Source organism: Bubalus bubalis, chromosome 3, assembly GCF_019923935.1.
Source record: "Bubalus bubalis isolate 160015118507 breed Murrah chromosome 3, NDDB_SH_1, whole genome shotgun sequence".
Lineage (NCBI taxonomy): Eukaryota > Metazoa > Chordata > Mammalia > Artiodactyla > Bovidae > Bubalus > Bubalus bubalis.
In genome coordinates, this window is record NC_059159.1 from 29,018,031 (window position 1) to 29,025,077 (window position 7,047).

The following is a 7,047-nucleotide window of genomic DNA, read 5'->3' on the forward strand; positions in this document are numbered from 1 at the left end:
CTCCAGCAGCACAGCTGAATCAGTAGGTCTGTGTCGGGGCACAGCCCAAGTCAGATGTCTCGTCTTCAGCCTGTCCCCAGCTTGCAGTGTGGTCCTGGCAGGTCATTGCCCCTCTCCAGCCCTCAGTGTCTCACTAGGAAAATGAGGGCCTGGCCTGGACTGTCCTTTTCCTGCCGAGTCACTTGAAGAACCGGGGGGTCCTTGGCCTCTCCAGATCAGCCCCAGGAGGGGCATGCTTCCTTCATCCTCAAGTTCAAGGGGGAAATGCCAGGGCCGCTGCTTCCAGGGCTTAACCAGCAGGGGGAGCTGGGTTCCAATCTGAGCTCTGCTGCTCCCTGGCTGTATGACCTTGGGTTTATGCCTCAACTTCTCATGAGTCTCAGTTTCCAGGAAATCGGGGGTGGTAAGATCCTGACCTCGCGGGGCTCAGCAGAGGGAATCAATGGTCCCCATAGTGAAGGCAGTGATGCAGTTGGTATCCACCTTGCTTGGAGACAGCAAGTTGAATTGCTGGCTAAACTCTGGAAAACACTGCAGGTCTTTAAAAACCATTCATTTTCAATCCATGGGACATAAACTCAACATCAGCCAAAGCCAGGCAGAGAAGTGAAGCTTGCCAGGAGTTCACATGTTGGGTGCATGGCATGGCGGTTAGGCTGCATGTGTGGAAAACCCAAGTAGGGTTTAAATACATAAAGCTCACTTGTGTCAAAATTAAGACAGCCCAGAGCTGACGCCAGCTCAGCCATGCCACCAGGGACCTGGTTCTCCTGACCTGCTTAACATGTGGCTTTTGTCCTCATGACAAGACTGCCAGTTCAGCTCCAGGTACAGGGCCATGTTCTACGCAGAGCAGGGGGAGAGGCTGGGCATCCCCAGCAGGGCTTGGCATAGGACAGGGCATCCTGCACAGCCCGGTAGCTAGAACTGGGGTTCGGGGCCTCTTCTACCTGCAAGAGAACCTGGGAGCTTGAGCTCAGGTGAGATAGGAGGGAAGTCATAGTTAGAATGAGCGTCGAGTGACGGATTCTCCTCTCCACAGAGAACCACATGCTGCTGCTGTCTGTCTCAACAAGCACGTCTCCGTGTCTAGCTTTTGTTTTCCTGCTGTGCTGAAAGATGCAGCTGCCAGAAACATGAGTTCAGGTGTGGAAATAATTCAGGGGATAATGAGGCATGCTCGGTCCCAGGTGGTTGTTGACGAAGGTGTGGCGTTTAAAATGTTGAATAACTCACATGACACAGACCCCAACCAACCTGATCAGAGGTCTAGTTGATCAAAACATGCCAAGTCTGTCCTCACGGGTGCCTGCCGATGGCCAGAAGCCACGCCTACCAGCAGAAACCAGTCCTGGTAGTAGACATTGGGGTTCACAGCTGGGAAATCTGTTTCCTTGAACTCTCCTAATTTTGTCACATTGGGTGAATTTTTAGATGATGTTAGGTAGGGCAGAGAAAGCTTATTTGGCATTGTTATCTAATCCCTCATCTGGGTCTTGAGGTGGCAGAGGCGTGGCCTGACTGGCTCATGGGAGGGGGTGTCATGTGCCAGCCACTCTGCATGGCCCTGGACAGATGGTTCCTTCCTTCGGGACATCACTCCTTCCAGGTGCCCAGAAGAGAGACAGGAGGTTGAGTGGAGAGGGATGGGGCCCAGGGGACAGTGGGAGAGGCTCCCTAGGAAGAGACAGCTGAGAGCTGGGAGAATTTAGAATGACATTAAAAAATATGTATTTATTTGGCTGCATGGGGTCTTAGTTGTGGGCACCTGGGGTCTTCGATCTTCGTGGTGGCATGCAGGCTCTTTAGTTGTGGCATGTGGGATCTAGTTCCCCGACCAGGGATGGAACCTAAGCCCCCTGCATTGGGAGCTTGGTGTCTTAGCCACTGGACCACCAGGGAGGTCCTGGCATCATTTTGAAATGTATTGATGTCCTCAAGGATGGGAAAGGGACAACAGAAAGATGAGTTTTTTTTTTTAAGAAGTATGCCAGACAAGACAGAGCCAGGTAAGCATCTCCACATGGTGGTCAAGAAGACTTGCTCTAAGTGGAGATTGCTTCATTAAGGTCACTTCCTCAGTTTTCTACTTGATGAAAATAATGAAAAGTCAAGTTTTCTACTAGATTTTTTTTTTTTAAAAAAAGCTGTTACTGAATGATTTATGCTTTTACATCATGTGTAGCTGATTGTGAGGACTTTCGACAGTTCTAGAATGTTTCTATGGAGGAGGCACTGGCGACCCACACCAGTACTCTTGCCTGGAAAAATCCCGTGGACAGAGGAGCCTGGTAGGCTGCAGTCCATGGGGTCGCTAAGAGTCGGACACGACTGAGCAACTTCCCCTTCACTTTTCACTTTCATGCATTGGAGAAGGAAATGGCAACCCACTCCAGTGTTCTTGCCTGGAGAATCCCAGGGATGGGGGAGCCTGGTGAGCTGCAGTCTATGGGGTTGCACAGAGTCGGACATGACTGAAGTGACTTAGCAGCAGCAGCAGCAGGACGTTTCTAATAACTACAAGATGTCTTTCCTTCTGAGAAATAGTGAGGGGATGGGAGCTCCTAAATTTTAGCAGCTATAAGTTGCAAAGTGCTTTCCCATCCATTCAGCCATGTGGTGCCCACAGTAGGTCAGGAGGTGGAAGTTATTAGTTAATCCTCCCTCACAGGGGACAAATCCAGGAGCCTCAGAGATGGAGAGAGCCTCACCAAGGCTGCACAGCAGAGTGGGAGTGGAGTGGGGCTGAAGTTTGTGTGTCCAACTGGCTCCTGTGGGGGTGGGGTGTATTGAGTGGCTCCAACCAATGCACAAAATAAACATCAAGGTCACGGGAGCCAAGCTTACTGAGCTGAGAGTTATCATTCACTCAACAGGTGTTTATTGAGCTCCTACTGTGTGCCAGGCACTGGGCTAGGTGCTTGGAGTTAAGTGGAAAACAAGACAGGCATGGCCCTTGCCCTCACGGAGTGACTTTCTAGTGGGGAGGCAAACATGTAAACTTATTTGATAATCCAGGACTGTGGAAGCTGCTCTGAGGAAAAAAGCAGAGAAGAGGGCTGGAGAGTGAGGGGAGGGTTACTGTGGATGATGCACAATGTCCTGAAAGCAGGGAAGAGGCAAGTCCTGTGCAGGTGTGGGGCAGGAGCTCCCATGCCACAGCGAGAACACAGTCGGTGCGAAGGCCCTGGGGAGGAATGTGCTCGAGGATCAGAGAAGCTGACGGGCACCGGCTCGCACAGCCTGCGCTGACTCACAGGTAACCGTGTGCAGCTCGGCCTTCAGTGATGTGCTGGTGGCTTGAGATCAGCCACAGAAACTGGCAAGTGCTAAAATTAGGACTTTCCATTCTTTACATTTTATTGACTTTATTTTTTCAGAGAGTACTTCCCCAGCATGCCATGGGGGTTGGAGGTGGGTTGACAGTGCACACGACGCAGGTCACCAAGGCCTCCAAGTACTGGGGGGAGCCCAGGAGAGATGTGAAGCCACTGGGTTTTCACCAGGCGTCTCTGGTCCCCACATGGGGCCGAGACCTGGGGCCAGGGTAGCTGGGAGGCCATGTAGAGGCGCATGTGGTCCCTGCAGGGCTGCCAGGTTCAGCAAAGGAAAACACAGGACGCAGGTGGGACCTCCAAATTCAAGCACAGTGGGGCCTCCTGTGTTTTGTCTACAGCCCCACCCACAGGTGCCAGAGGAGGGGCAGGGCCACACTGCTGCTGAGCAGCTCACCCAGGCTGGTCCCTTCCTCCTGGGAGCATTCCCACCACCCACTGCCCAAAAACCCACACCCCAACCACCCCAGGCTGCACATACCCATTAGTGGTTTCCTCAGGGCTTTTCCAGCAGATCTGAGAGAGGAAATCAGGCAGATGCATGAAGGGGATGACTTCACAGGAGCCACAGCTGGGCTGCCACCACACCCTGCACTTGGCCTCCAGGCAGCCAGTCCCATCACAAAGGCCACTTCCTCCATCTGTCCTCCATTCTCCACCAGCAGGGCCTCACGGGCCTGGGGCGGACTTGATCCCACAAGATGGGGACACCCATATTGTGTTTGTTGAAGCCTCATCTGTGTTTGCTGAAAGGTCACTCTGGCTGCTGGGCAGGGAGGAAGTCACAGCAGGGAGAGGAGGCTAAGAGGACAGTGACTCAGTGATGACAGTAAGGGTCCTGGCGAGAAGTGACAGCATCTGGGACCAGGCAGCGAGCAGTCGTCCTGATCACCACCCCCTGGCTGATTCTCACACAGGCCAGGCACACCCTGCCTCTGAGCTCTGTCTGTTGTTCCATCTGCCCAGAATGCTGTTCCTGCTGCTCCGTCCACATGGGGCTCCTTCCCGCTCCTCCCTTCAAGTCCTTGCTCCAAGGTCACCATCTTGGCTGGCTTTTCTTGATCACTCCATGGAAAATCACCACCTCCTCCCCCATCAGCCCTTCCTGGGTCCATGCCTGGGGCCTGTCACCCAAGACACTGTAGTTCAGTGACTTTGTTGTCCTCTTCCAGGCTAAATCTGAGTTCTTCAAGTGCAGAGATTTGTACAGGTCGTGTTCACGGTCAACCCCTTCCCCTGCCCACCCTCCCCCACCCTGGGAGACTGCCCTTCCCGGAGCATGTGCTTGGCGATGTAGTGAGTGACTGGGACTCTGGCTTTGGGGCAGGTGTGGAAGTGGTCGGTCAGCATGCGGGTGAGATGGGGGCCCGGCCAGAGCACTGGTGAATGTGGCAGTGGTCACAGGCCCGGGAGCCTTGTGGGGCATCCCCTGTAGACGTCTACAGAGCACTGGGCGCTGGACAGAAGCTCGGGGGAGGGGGGAGAGACGGACTGCAGTAGGGTTAACAGTCAACTTGTGTGCACAGTGGTGCCCCTGAATTCTGTGCATCCTGGGTGGGCATGTGTCCATGTTCTGGGAACCTAAATGGACTACAAGGGCATGTGAGTGCCGTGCTGTGACTGTACTAGTGTGTGTGTGTCACAGTGTGACTGTGTGTGGCCTGGAGGGCTTGGCAGTCCTGAAGGAAGTCAAGGGGCAGTCCAAGCTGCTGGCCAGCACCTCCCTCACACCCACCCCTGCTGCACTGCTTGTCACCTGTGGTATGGGCTCTGGGCCAAGGGGACTCTTGGTCCCTGCCACCTTTGGGAAGGAGTGGTGACGTCCCAGGGCTGAGAGAGAGGAGGCTGGTCTGTCCTGGGGAGGCTGTGGACCTTGACTGAGGAACTCAGCCCTCCAGTCTCCAGGGTCTCTGAGAAGGTCCTGTCTTGGTTTTGGGGACTAGGTTATCACACACCTGTCCTCTAGACCAGAAGATGTGGCTCTGGCCCTTCTACCTGTTCATTGTCTGTTCTCCATTTCTAACAAATCCTGATTGTGTGGGCAGCCATGTGCCTGACTAAGCATTTGATTTCTCAGACCCCTGCAGGGGGCTGGCCATGTGACAAAGTTCTGTCTAACAAGATAAATGCATGTCTGCTGGGGGAAGGGAAATGGGGAGGGGCTTCAGGCTGACAAGTGGGCCCCAGAGCAGCTTCCATAGCCTCTGCAGATCCGGGTGTGGGCTGCGCTGGCCGGCTGCTCACTGGGTGACTCAGGGCTGTTGGCCTTAGTCAGTGGGGAGAGTGGAGCCAGGCACAGGGAGTCCTGGAGGCAGAGGCGGCACCCCCACCCACCCACACTGTGTGCTCTTAGGTTATCACACCCCTCCCCTACTGAGCCCCCTTCTCAGCCGTGAACAGGGACAGTGATGAAGAAGGCGAAGGTAGACATAGTGGAGGGCACAAACAAAACCTTATGCGTGCCAGGACCCAGGCAAAGGAGCAGTGACCCCCACAGGAGACTGAGCCAGACCTTCCTGTGAGTGTGTGTAGGTCTCCTGCAGAGGCAGGGGTCAGCAGTGGCCTGCTGTAGGGACAGGAGCAGCAGCAGTCCTGGGAGGTGTGGTATGTGGTGTCAGCCCTTTTGGAGGTCACCCTAAGGCCTGACACAGAGACTATAGCCCTTCCATAGAGAACAGACTCCAGGACTGGCCCCTTCTCCTTTTGCCCTCAGTCTTTTCCAGTATCTAGAGCTTCCCTGGTGGCTCTGAGGTTAAAGCGTATGCCTGCAATGTGGGAGACCTGTGTTCAATCCCTGGGTCGGGAAGATCCCCTGGAGAAGGAAATGGCAACCCACTCCAGTATTCTTGCCTGGAGAATCCCATGGACAGAGGAGCCTGGTGGGCTACAGTCCATGGAGTCGCAAAGAGTCAGACACGACTGAGCAACTTCACTTTCACTTTTCCAGTATCAGGGTCTTTTCCAATAAGCTGGCTCTTTGCATCAGGTGGCCAAAGCATTGGAGTTCAGCTTCAGCATCAGTCCTTCCGATGAATAATCAGGGTTGATTTCCTTAAGGATTCACTGGTTTAATCTCCTTGATGTCCAGGGGACCCTCAAGAGTCTTCTCCAGCACCACAGTTCCAAAGCATCAGTTCTTCAGCGCTCAGCCTTCTTTATGGTCCAACTCTCGCATCCATACACGACTACTGGAAAAACCATAGCTTTGACTATACATACGGACCTTTGTTGGCAAAGTGATGACTCTCCTTTTCAATATACTGTCTAGGTTTGTCATAGCTTTTCTTCCAAGGAGCAAGCATCTTTTAATTTTGTGGCTGCAGTCACCATCCACAGTGATTTTGGAGCCCAAGAAAATAAAATTTGTCACTGTTTCCAATTTCCCCCCATCTATTTGCCATGAAGTGATAGGACTGGATGCCATGATCTTAGTTTTTTGAATGTTGAGTTTTAAGTCAGCTTTTTCACTCTCCTCTTTCACCCTCATCAAGAGACTCTTTAGTTCCTCTTTGCTTTCTGCCATTAGAGTGTTATCATCTGCATATCTGAGGTTGTTGATATTTCTCCTGGCAATCTTGATTCCAGCTTGTGATTCATTCAGCCTGGCATTTTGCATGATGTACTCTGCATATAAGTTAAATAAGCAGGGTGACAATATACAGCTTTGATGTACTCCTTTCCTAATTTTGAACTCCAGTATTCTTGCCTGGAG

At 52.9% G+C, this 7,047-nt stretch overlaps 1 long non-coding RNA gene across 1 annotated transcript; it reads right to left on the reverse strand.

Annotated features, from left to right (window-relative positions):
* Positions 1 to 3,362: 3,362 nt before the first annotated feature.
* LOC112583709 lies at positions 3,363 to 6,141 on the reverse strand. Its single transcript, XR_003107874.3, has 2 exons — positions 3,817 to 6,141; positions 3,363 to 3,590 (listed from the first exon to the last, which is right to left on the reverse strand). It is a non-coding gene; the product is annotated as an uncharacterized LOC112583709 (long non-coding RNA).
* Positions 6,142 to 7,047: the final 906 nt, after the last annotated feature.